The sequence below is a fragment of the Taudactylus pleione genome, unplaced genomic scaffold, assembly GCF_031769625.1.
Source record: "Taudactylus pleione unplaced genomic scaffold, aTauple2 ptg000016l, whole genome shotgun sequence".
In the NCBI taxonomy this organism is placed as follows: Eukaryota; Metazoa; Chordata; class Amphibia; order Anura; family Myobatrachidae; genus Taudactylus; species Taudactylus pleione.
The window spans coordinates 37,397,482-37,409,987 of NW_028284418.1; the positions used below are offsets into that span (position 1 = coordinate 37,397,482).

The window sequence follows — 12,506 nt, forward strand, 5'->3', positions numbered from 1 at the left end:
GAATTTCAAAAAATCCCTGTTAAGTGGGCACCTACATCATGGAAAGCATATACTCCCCGATCTTCATGTTTCTAGGGTCAAGGGTTTGGGCTGGGCATTGATGAGTCAGATATATATGTGACACCCTACTACTGGTCACTTGTAAGAATGGAGTTTCTCGGTTCTTGTTCAACACAGAGAGGTAAAGAGGTAATCTAATTTATTGTCACAAAGAAATTATACACATCACATTCAGGTAGTATAAATCACAGATTCACTTTAGATGGTAATTACGTTAACATTTACTTTTACAATGTCAATTCGGATAAAACGAAACTATGACTTGAGTTTCTTTTTATTAAGCAGGAACTTAGCCTCCTGGCTACGATTATTATCACGCTGCTCCTAGGAACTTAAAAGGTTAAAGCATGCAATATAATAACAACAGTGAATGTTATCAACTTATCATGAAACAGCACCAATAATGGATGCCAGTCTAGGAATGAATCCTTATATATGCTAACTAACTTCACGCTTACTGGCCAGAAGCTACACCTTAACAAATTACTAAAATATCCAGTCTTTCTAAGTGTACACTACGTTGCCCGGGATGCTGGTTAATAGGTTTGTCCTTAACCTGGTTTGTAGCAAAACTGACTCCGCTGGTAGGTAATGCAGGGCTGAGTTATTCCTAACTGCACTGGATTTCCTCTTTTACTCCTAGACAGCTGCCAAATACTGATACAAAGTTACTGTTCCTGTCTAACGATGCAGCAATAATAAGGTTGGCAATGCTGATGTGACTGTGACTTTGTAGCATATGCCTGCTTTACAGGTGGGAAGTTTAATTGACGCAGTCTCTGGGTGCTCGTGGTGGGCACTGTAATATGCTACCCCACCTGACTCTCCTGCACTGGTGGCAAATGTGGGGGGCAAGCTTATAAGTTCTGCTCGTTTGTCTATTTGGGGCAACTGTGGGTATACATTTATTGAAATGGCAGGGATGCAGATCGTCTTCTTACCCCCGCCGCCATAAGCCTTAATGTGCAGTCTCCGTCTCCCACAGGGTTAACAGCCACCTCCGATAGGCTTCACTAACCCCGCCTCCGGACACACCTCCGCTCCTCCCGGCAGCCGTCAATCAAGGAACCCCCGCTGGAGCCACGCCTTCAGCCGACAACACCACTGACTGTTTCCGGCTGTCCTCTCCATCCACTCGGACGCCTTCGGGATGCTGCTCCTGCTCTGCCTGCCTCTACACCGCCGGCTGACACTCCCCGACTCCGCCAAGGAAGTCACTATGCAGCGTGGATCTCCCTGCCTCAGTCTCTCCTTAACAACTGCGCACTTGCCGCGCGTACTCTGTCCTTTTTAAAGGCAGACTCTCCTCCTCGTGCTCCACTCAACGGCCCTTCACGCTCGTGCGCTATCTCACCACACTCCCCATTGCCCAGACAGGGCAGTTTCCACCCTGTTATTTCCTTTGGTATGTCCTGTCCTCGTGTTCCCCTCCACAAGTTACCAGGCATTCTACTGGGCATAACCAAGTCCTCCCCCATAATAGGGGTCAGTCCTCCAACCTATTCTCCTTACACCAGCCTGGCACATAAATAACTGGGCATAGGTTAAAATCATTTGTGATAAACATGTTAACCACACACTGGTGCCCAACTAGTTGGTTCCCCTAATTGCGGGGTACCACATTCCTCCCTACTTGAATCATGCGTGCCCTCACACATTTCACCCTTTCACCAAGTTAATCCAACTTTACTTTATAACATTCTACTGTATAATTTGATCAATGAATGACAGTTACAACAATTAACTCTCACTCACGATATCTGAGTGGTAACAGTCCTTTTGTGCTTCTCTCGGAACATCTCAACTGACACTCTTCCTCTTCTGTTCCCATTGGAATTGTTGCAGCATTCTCCTCCGATCTCACAGTTTCGGCAAGTTTGGAGGACCACAGTACTGGCCAGTACGTACTCATCACTATGTTCATACATTCCTCAGAATTCTGAATATCTGATTCCACTGGCATGCTGCTAGCATGATCCTCTCTCTGCGGAATACTCTTTATTTGATAAGGATATAGTTTCAGTTGATTCCGGTGGACCACAGTGCACGATCTCCATCTTCTTTTTGTATTTTATATACATCTTTCTCTTGGCCGATTCTAATATAAGGTAAGGGATTGGTTCCCACCATGGGTCAATTTTACTATGTCTTTGGTTATTCTTTCTTAAAACTCGATCTCCTATTTTCAGTGGTTCAGCCCAAACGGACAGATCATAATTCTCTTTCTGCCTCTCATGAGCAATGTCCATGTGCCGTTTTACAATCTCTTGGGTGGCTTTAAGTCTTTGTTGATGTTCTATTACCCAATCGGAGGTAAGAGTAGATTTTTGCCATTGAGCGAACGGTAATTGAAGACGAACATCCTCAGGTAGCTGCCCTAATCTTCCGAACAACAAATAATATGACGTTGCCCTGTTGAGTCATGAGTGGTATTATTATATATATATATTAATTCAGCTACCAACATAGGCCATTCTTGTCTTTCTTGCATGGACAATGCTCTAAGCATATGGATTAGAGTTTGGTTGGTCCGTTCGCACAGTCCATTTTCTTGAGGATGGTAGGCGGTTGTTTGCAACTTTTGACACCCATATAAGTTGCACATCTCTTTGAACAACTTCGCAGTAAACGCTGGTCCTTGATCTGTTAATATCTTCATTGGATACCCGTAAGGGCGTACGAAAGCTCTCCAGAAGAGTTCAGCAGTGGTTTTTGCTGCTAAGTCTTTTACCGGTAGTACCACTGCAAACTTAGTATAATGGTCGACAATAGTGAGGGCATATTCGAATCGACCAGCTTCACATGGTCTAATGGTCTAATGTGACCAATTCTAATGGACTGGTACTGTTGATGGGGTGTAGGGGGGCCTTTTGGGTACCCAGTAATGGTTTTCTCAAGCTGCAATTAATACAGTTCTGGCACCACTCCTCTACATCCAAACGTAGATCGACCCAATAGAACCGCTGTCTTAGGTTAGCTTCTGTTTTTTTGTAACCGAAATGTCCTGACCGGTCATGGTATGCTTGCAACAATTCTGCAGACTTCTCCCTAGGAATTAGGATTTGACTATGGGGCTGGTGCGTCTTTGGATTTACGCTTTGTCTTACGATGATGCCCTCCTGCACTGTCAATCGGTCCCTTTGCCGCCAGAGTTTAGTTAACTCCTCTGGTAACTGTTGTTTCTTTTGTCTCTTCCTTTGTTGTAACATGGTTTTTAGTTGTTTCATTATAAGGGACTCCTGCTGCCACTTTTGCCACTCCCCCGCAGACCCCAAGTCGATGACTTCATAATTAATGGAACTACATGCTGAGACCACCTTTCTTTTTGGTATGAAGCTTTTGATGAAAGCGGGGATCTCTATGGTTTCCCGTTGGTCTATGTGTTCTGGTTCTTCCTGACTTGGTAAGCGGGATAGCGCATCCGCGTTGCTGTTACTTTTACCAGTCCGATAGGCAATAGTAAATCTGAAATTGGCTAGACGGGAATACCAGCTTTGCTCTAAAGCTCCCAATTGGGCTGTCTGTAAGTGAGCTAGTGGATTACAATCAGTGTAAGCCGTGAAAACTGCCATAGTTAAATAGTCTTTGAATTTCTCAGTGACAGCCCACACTAATGCCAAGAACTCTAATTTGAAGGCACTGTAGTTGGAATCGTTCCGTTCCGTCTTTCTTAATCCTCTACTAGCGTAGGCTATAACTCTCTCGTCCCCATCTTGCTTCTGTGCCAGCACTGCTCCCAACCCCTGTTTGCTTGCATCGGTGTACAGGGAGAAAGGAAGACTGTAATCGGGGTAGGCCAGAATAGGAGCCTGCATTAGTTCCTGTCTCAGTTGTTCAAACGCCTCTTGCTGACGAGCATTCCACTCTACTTCCTTGGACACTTTTCTTCCTGATTTGGATACTCCCCTAAGTAATTCATGCAACGGGCAGGCAACTTTGGCAAAGTTTTTGATAAATTGTCGATAATACCGGACAAATCCCAAGAAACGCCTCACGTCTTTAATGGTTCGGGGCACGAGCCATTCCTGAATTACTTGGATTTTATCTGTATCGGGCTTCACCCCTTTTGAACTCACTATGTGTCCCAAATATTTCACGTCAGGTTTTAGTAGATGACACTTTGCCGGGTTAAGTTTGAGTCCATATTTGATCAAACGTTGGAACACTTCCTGAAGATGTTTGAGATGCTCTTCGTAAGTTCGGGAGAATATGATAATGTCATCTAAATATAAGAGTACTAACTCATAGTTCAGATGTCCCAAACAATGGCCCTCATTCAGAGCCTCTCGCTAGCGGCAGTACGCTCGTTCCGAGCGATGTTCGCACATCTGCGCATGCGTACGGATCGTTATACGCATGCGCGAACCAGTCAGTGCGGCCGAAATTCATGTGCTCGCAATATAGCGAATGCCTGCTATTTTGAGTGACAGAATGAGGCGTATGTGGGTGGTAACAGGGGAAGGTGCTTGAAAACGGGGAGTGGAAATCCGAACGCAGGCGTGCTTAAAGGTCAAAACGGGCGTTTTATGGGTGTGCATAATTAATACAGCAGCGTTATTGACCACGTCACTGGGTTATTTTATAGCCAGAACTGCTCGCAAGATTGTGGTAGCAAAAACCAACCACAAGAATAGCGAGCAGTTCATACGCTGGTCGATGTACTCGATTAATCTAATAAATAGCGGACATGACGTATGGTGCGAGCGGCCAGGGGGCGTTTTTAACAAATAAACGAGCGTATGTTTTGCTCGCTCGTTCAGACTTAGAGGTGTGAACAGACTGCAATTTGCGAACGGATCATTTGAATAGCCACCCCTTGTTTTTGAACGAACGACCGCAAATAGCGAACGGCTCTGAATCAGGCCCAATGTTCCATAACTCTTTGAAATGTTGCGGGGGCACTGCACAGTCCAAATGGCATCCTCAAGAATTCATGTAATCCCATTGGGGTGGTAAAGGCGGTCTTTTCCTGATCTCCCGGTGCCATTCGAATTTGCCAGTACCCACTGGTCAGGTCCAATGCAGAGAAATACTGCGCGGATTTTAAGGCCGTCAGCGACTCTTCTATCCGTGGCAGTGGATAGGCATCTCGATGTGTAACATGGTTGAGTTTCCTATAATCAACGCAGAGCCGCAGTTGACCATTTTTCTTTTTCACTAGTACAATGGGCGCCACCCAAGGACTATGGCTCTCTTTGATCACTCCTGCAGCCTTCATTTCTTCCAACATTCGGCGCACAGGTTGATATAAGGCTGGCGCTAAGGGACGATGTCTTTCCTTAATTGGTGGCACTTCCCCAGTTACAATGCGGAGTAGGATATGAGTTACTGTCCCAAAATCAGCCGGGTGCTTACTAAAAGCTTCGCCATTTTCTCTCACCACTCTCAGGGCTCCTTCCTTCTGAGCTGGTGTCATTTCCTCACCACCAAGGTGTAACTCTTCCCACCAAGGCAGCTCTTCGGAAATGTTCTCTTCCGTCCTTCCATCCATTTTCTTAGTTTTCATTCCCAGACTATGAACATCCTGGAACGATGTCCAAATAAGTTTGGCCACTGGTTGGTGTCGATACAGTTTCACCGTCTTATTATGGGGGTTCAATACCCTAATAGGTACCCGGCCTTGGACCACTGTGACAACAGCATGAGCCACTGCCACTTGCCCCCGGTTCAGCATCATACATGGTTCCACTATGGCTTCGTACTTTTCTCCATGGGGTCCACTGGGTCCTTTTCCCCATAGGAGCACTTCCGAGTTAGGCGGAATTTTGACAGGTTTGCCATCCCCGATTCGTACCCATCCTACTTCTCCTTTTGCATTTACCAGGTGCTGATGCCCCTGAAGCACCTTAATAGTTTTTTTCAGAATCCGTTGTTCTGTCATCATGGCTTGCGATAATTCTTTTTTCAAAGCAGCAATCCATTCATCGGGGCATTTTTGGAGGATATTCATGCCAAGTATGACGGGTATCGACATGGGATCTTCCAAATGCGTAATCAGACATCCTTGTTTAGATAGTGAACTGCTGCCAATTTTAATATCGGCTTCCCAATATCCAAGACAATTGATGCCTAACCCATTGCTGGCTATCAATTGTAACCAGGATGGTGGGGGTAACACGACTTGGTCCGCGGCCCAATGTTGTTGAAAGAGGGTAAATTGAATCGTTGTAATCTGCGACCCAGTGTCAATCATTGCAGGGGTTTTGACTCCATTAATATCAATGGTGAGCATGGGACACTTTCCCACATAACGGGGCCACCATTCGCCCATACTAGTGTCTGTGACTATTGTTCCCCCCGAGGTTCGTTCTCTCTCCCCGTGGCCTGGGAGTTTAAACTCTCCACTTGAGAACAATTCCTTTCGATATGTCCTGGTCTCTGGCATTGTCGACAAATAGGTCGCCCCTGGGTATCAAATTGGTCGGTAGCCCGTCGACCCGTTCTTCTAGGAGGGGCCCACCAATCCTCGGTATTCTGTTCTCTCTCATTCCTCCACCTTGATGTTTGATAATTGGTAGCTTTGTTTTTCTTCAAAGTCTGCATTTCGTGACGAATTTCAGCCATTCCCAACATTAATTCTTTCAGCTGCTTCTCTACAGTTCCAAGAGGATCATTAGATGGTAACTGAGTGCTTTGTTTCACCAGATCCTTTTTAAGCAAAGGATTTCCTTCTCCCATATGTCTTGTCTTGGTCCCACTATGACCCTCCTGGAAGTCTGGCATCTCTGGAAAACTTAACTCGGGTCCTCTTTGGGAACCCACTATTTTTATAGCCATTTCTTTAAAATCCAGAAAAGAATGTTCCGGCATCTGCATTTTTAACAATTTCAGTTGGGACTTGATGCCTTCCCCATTAGAGCCCTCGATGAACTGGGCTATAAGTACTTCATCCGTATCTCCCACTTCTTCGTTCCCAATAGTCCGGATATCCCGAAGTGCTTCTAGTAAACTTTGGCCCTGATTCAGACCCACTCGCGAGCGGCTGTCCGCTCGCAAGTGGGTCGATGTTCTGCACTGAGCATGCGCGCGACGGAGGGAGCTCCGTCGTGCGCATGCGCCAGACGCGACGAGCGAAGGAAAGTCCTTCGCTCGTTGTGTCTGATAAAAGGGGGCGTGCTGTCGATGTTGATTGACAGCACGCCCCCTTTGGTGGGCGTGCCGGGGGCGTGCCTCCCTGACGGGGGCGTTCTCACGGGAACGCCTCCCGTCAGAAGCCGGCCCACTGACATCACTAGTGATGTCAGTGGGAGTGATTTTGGCTCTGATAGAGCCAAAATCACTCCGGGGCTTGCGGTTGAAAACCTCAACCGCAGGCTCCGGCTCGCAGTTTCGATGGTCGCGATGGTCACGACCATCACGGCCATCAAACTGCACGCTCGTATAGGCTGTGGGTGGTGACCCACAGCTATACGAGCATCCAGGAGGACGCTCCATTTTTATGGAGGGCGGCCCTCATTCAGAGCGTGCACTCTGCTGAGAGCGTACGGCTCTGAATGAGGGCCCTAGAGGGTAATCTCTTAGCGTCTCCCCTGGGAATTGTTTACGACCATAGAACAACGTCTTGAGTTCTGATACTGTCCTGGTTTCAAATGTAGCGGCCAGTCGCTGAAAGATTTGATCTACGTCACATCTTTCCTCTGCTGGCCATGATGTCACTTCCCGTAGAGCCGCCCCTTTTAACTGGCCAATCAGGATTTCCACTTGTTGACGTTCGTTTAACGGGTATAGTCTAAACATTGATCTTATTTTATTTTGAAATTCCGTTAGGCAGCCAGGGAGCACCGAAGTAATAAGGAAGGGTTATGGGGTTGATTTGCGGAATACCACTTCCACTTGCTCCAGCCGAGTCCCCCATTGCTCTTTGTTCCTGTGACATTGTACACTTTTCTAATGACCTCTCACCTACCTCTTCACTTTGGACTCTGGATCCTGTACTTAGTGACGCCAAATGTGACACCCTACTACTGGTCACTTGTAAGAATGGAGTTTCTCGGTTCTCGTTCAACACAGAGAGGTAAAGAGGTAATCTAATTTATTGTCACAAAGATATTATACACATCACATTCAGGTAGTATAAATCACAGATTCACTTTAGATGGTAATTACGTTAACATTTACTTTTACAATGTCAATTCAGATAAAACGAAACTATGACTTGAGTTTCTTTTTATTAAGCAGGAACTTAGCCTCCTGGTTACGATTATTATCACGCTGCTCCTAGGAACTTAAAAGGTTAAAGCATGCAATATAATAACAACAGTGAATGTTATCAACTTATCATGAAACAGCACCAATAATGGATGCCAGTCTAGGAATGAATCCTTATATATGCTAACTAACTTCACGCTTACTGGCCAGAAGCTACACCTTAACAAATTACTAAAATATCCAGTCTTTCTAAGTGTACACTACGTTGCCCGGGATGCTGGTTAATAGGTTTGTCCTTAACCTGGTTTGTAGCAAAACTGACTCCGCTGGTAGGTAATGCAGGGCTGAGTTATTCCTAACTGCACTGGATTTCCTCTTTTACTCCTAAACAGCTGCCAAATACTGATACAAAGTTACTGTTCCTGTCTAACGATGCAGCAATAATAAGGTTGGCAATGCTGATGTGACTGTGACTTTGTAGCATATGCCTGCTTTACAGGTGGGAAGTTTAATTGACGCAGTCTCTGGGTGCTCGTGGTGGGCACTGTAATATGCTACCCCACCTGACTCTCCTGCACTGGTGGCAAATGTGGGAAGTTTAATTGACGCAGTCTCTGGGTGCTTGTGGTGGGCACTGCCGTATGCTACCCCACCTGACTCTCCTGCACTGGTGGCAAATGTGGGGGGCAAGCTTATAAGTTCTGCTCGTTTGTCTATTTGGGGTAACTGTGGGTATACATTTATTGAAATGGCAGGGATGCAGATCGGCTTCTTACCCCCGCTGCGATAAGCCTTAATGTGCAGTCTCCGTCTCCCACAGGGTTAACAGCCACCTCCGATGGGTTTCACTAACCCCGCCTCCGGACACACCTCCGCTCCTCCCGGCAGCCGTCAATCAAGGAACCCCCGCTGGAGCCATGCCTTCAGCCGACAACACCACTGACTGTTTCCGGCTGTCCTCTCCTTCCACTCGGACACCTTCGGGATGCTGCTCCTGCTCTGCCCGCCTCTACACCGCCGGCTGACGCTCCCCAACTCCGCCAAGTAAGTCACTATGCAGCGCGGATCTCCCTGCCTCAGTCTCTCCTTAACAACTGCGCACTTGCCGCGCGTACTCTGTCCTTTTTAAAGGCAGACTCTCCTCCTCGTGCTCCACTCAACGGCCCTTCACCGCTCGTGCGCTATCTCACCACACTCCCCATTGCCCAGACAGGGCAGTTTCCACCCTGTTATTTCCTTTGGTATGTCCTGTCCTCGTGTTCCCCTCCACAAGTTACCAGGCATTCTACTGGGCATAACCAAGTCCTCCCCCATAATAGGGGTCAGTCCTCCAACCTATTCTCCTTACACCAGCCTGGCACATAAATAACTGGGCATAGGTTAAAATCATTTGTGATAAACATGTTAACCACACACTGGTGCCCAACTAGTTGGTTCCCCTAATTGTGGGGTACCACATATATATATATATATATATATATATATATATATATAGATTCCGTATTTTATTTTAGAAGGAATTTTCTGTGATATGGTAATTATCCTAGCCCTAGCAAAAAGTTTAGTGTTGACTGACCAAGACTTTGTTAGATGCAATGCACTCTAGGGGGTATTCCTGTTTCATGGAGTTTTCTATTAAGGTGCTAAGGAAGAGACAGGTGCAGTATGTGCTAAATCATAATGTGTTTAAAGCAGACTGGTTTTGGTCACAGATATATCAAATCAGGAATGCAATTGACCAATTCCTATGAAATGTAAGTTGTATTTTCATGTTGAAAGACACAGAGGTTTATATCCTGCTGTATTGTGTCCTCTTACTATATAAATGATTGATGTGGCTCTGAAAGAGAGTGTATCCTCTGACCAACCTAGAGAGGATTGTACTACAGCAACATCTTGTATGTCATGATTGTCCCAAGCACCTTTAGCAAGGGACTAGTCTTTTTAAAGACTTACAGTATGAGCAATAAACATCTTCTTTCATTAAGATACCTGCATCTGCTTGTATCCTGTGGCTACCAGAGGAACGCCAAATGCTACTCCATTCTCTGGCTGTTCGGGATTGAGCCCATCTTACTTGCACTGCTGGCCATGACAGATGCGGGGCTCTGGCACAAAGGGTGTGGGGCTCTGCATATCCACTTTGTGTGGACAGGATGTGAATTTTGGGCCCCATGTCTCTGCCTTCCAGGAACCCTATGCAAATGTGTGTCTATTGTGATCTGAAAACCTATGAGCCATCATGTAAATTTAGGTCCATTAGTGCAAAGCATGCACTGTCATTTTGTTATCGATCAATATGTCGACAGTGAATATGTCAACAGAATGTCGGTGCCACAATGCAGACATGGTTGTAATGTTACTGACCGCATTATAACCATGTAGGCATTATATCTGTAAACATGATTCTTCTCTCAGCTAACTCCCTTCTTGACCTGCTCCAATCCGACTCTCGCCACTTCCACTTTTCGGAAACCACCGTGATCCTAGTCACCAATAACCTCCTCAGCTATATCAAAGGGTTACTTCTCGGTCCTCATCCTTCTTGAGCTCTCCGCAACCTTTGACACAGCTGACCACACAATTCTTTTCCATTCCCTTCACTCACTTGGTCTCTGTGATGTGGTCCGAACCCTTATATCTACCCCCTACTCCCTTCATTTCCTTTTTAGAATGTAAGCTCTTGTGTGCAGGGCCCTCCCTCCTAATGTTTCCTTCCTTCCCTCCATGTTCACTAGTGTTCCCACTAGGCTTTTTTAGTGGGGTGCCGCTAAAACAGCCTGCCCTAAGCCTTCCCCACCCATGGGTTGTGGTGACCGATCACTGCCGGCTAAATAGTCGCCGATGGCATGCGCACGGCATCTATTCACCATGCGTGGAGAGGTTAAGTGCTGGGCATGCCCCCAAGAGTGACAAATTGGATGAGTATCACAAGGACATGCCCTCTCCCAAACCAATCACACCCCCTTTTGGGAGTGTACGCGTAAAGACTGCCTACAGACACCCCCTGCATCCTACCTGGCCTGCAGTCTAGCGCAAACAATATCCACTGCCTCCACCAGCTGGTTTGGGTCACTATTATTTATTATATGTTGGCATTATGTGATCAATTCTTGTGTCAGTATTATTCCCACATATGTAGCTGGGTTTGTACTATTTCTATTTATTATGTGCCAGTTTTATGCTCCCAATTGTTACTATGAATATTTGTTGATACTGTTAATTGATTTATCCTGTTTTGGATTTTTGCTGTAATGCGCTGCAGAAGTTTGTGGCGCCTTATAAATAAAAGCTAACAATAATTAAAGTTATAATACTGACAATGTTAAAATGCTATAAGTAAAATTTCAACCATGTCTGCTGCACAGTGCCGGCAATCTTCTGACCACATATTCACTGTTGACATATTGATTGTTGACAAAACGCATTTATAATGTTAGTGGTGATCAGTTGCCTTATGCTCGCTCCATACACTATGTAATCACAAAGGACCAATAGATTAAAAATGTCTGCACAGAAACTTATAATATTATTATGTTCTACCCCACTTGGTTATTAGTTTTAGTATGTTAACATTAGTACAGGGGGGTGCACCCAGGAACACATTGATATATGTATACAAAAAGAGAAGTGTTCCAACAAGGGGCACTCATGAATTATGCCGATTAGCCGTAGAGCCAGTCATTCAAAGTTATTGTTAAAGCTCCCCTGGAGAAATACAGAACAGCAGTGATCTAACCAATAAGGAAGCTGACAGGCTTCAGTGATTGGATAGGAGAGATGCCAATCACAGGCAAGTACACCGATTGGTGGCTAATAAGGATATAGCTCCGTACAACCCGTATGTCGGGTTGACCCTTTGATGAAGCGATAGCGAAACGTACATCATCATGGACACCGTGCACACAGGAACAAATTGATACATGTATACAAAAAGAGAAGAAAGTGTTCCAACAAGGGGCACTCATGAATTATTTGTATTTTAGAGTTTCAATTATGGTGACCCAACAAAATATAAAGAACAATAAAAATTAACTTTTAATTCATCTATTAAAATATTGGAGCCAGCAAAATAGAAAGTGCAAATTGTGTTTAAAGTGCTAATGTTTAAAACTATACTAACATGTAAGTAAAATATTGTGTCCACTCTTGGTCTCAATATTATTACTTATTGTCCAATAATTACTATGACAGGATGCTCTGGTTCTAATTCATATATTAATAATATTACTTAACTGGATACATACTCCTTTATCACATTAATAAACTCTCCCCATTAATCTGGGACTAATTAATGA

General features: G+C 45.2%; 1 protein-coding gene across 1 annotated transcript in view; it reads right to left on the reverse strand.

Moving 5' to 3' along the window:
• Window positions 1–12,506, reverse strand: part of ADAMTS14 (ADAM metallopeptidase with thrombospondin type 1 motif 14) — a 240,098-nt gene that overhangs the window by 2,857 nt on the left and 224,735 nt on the right. The window lies entirely within an intron of this gene.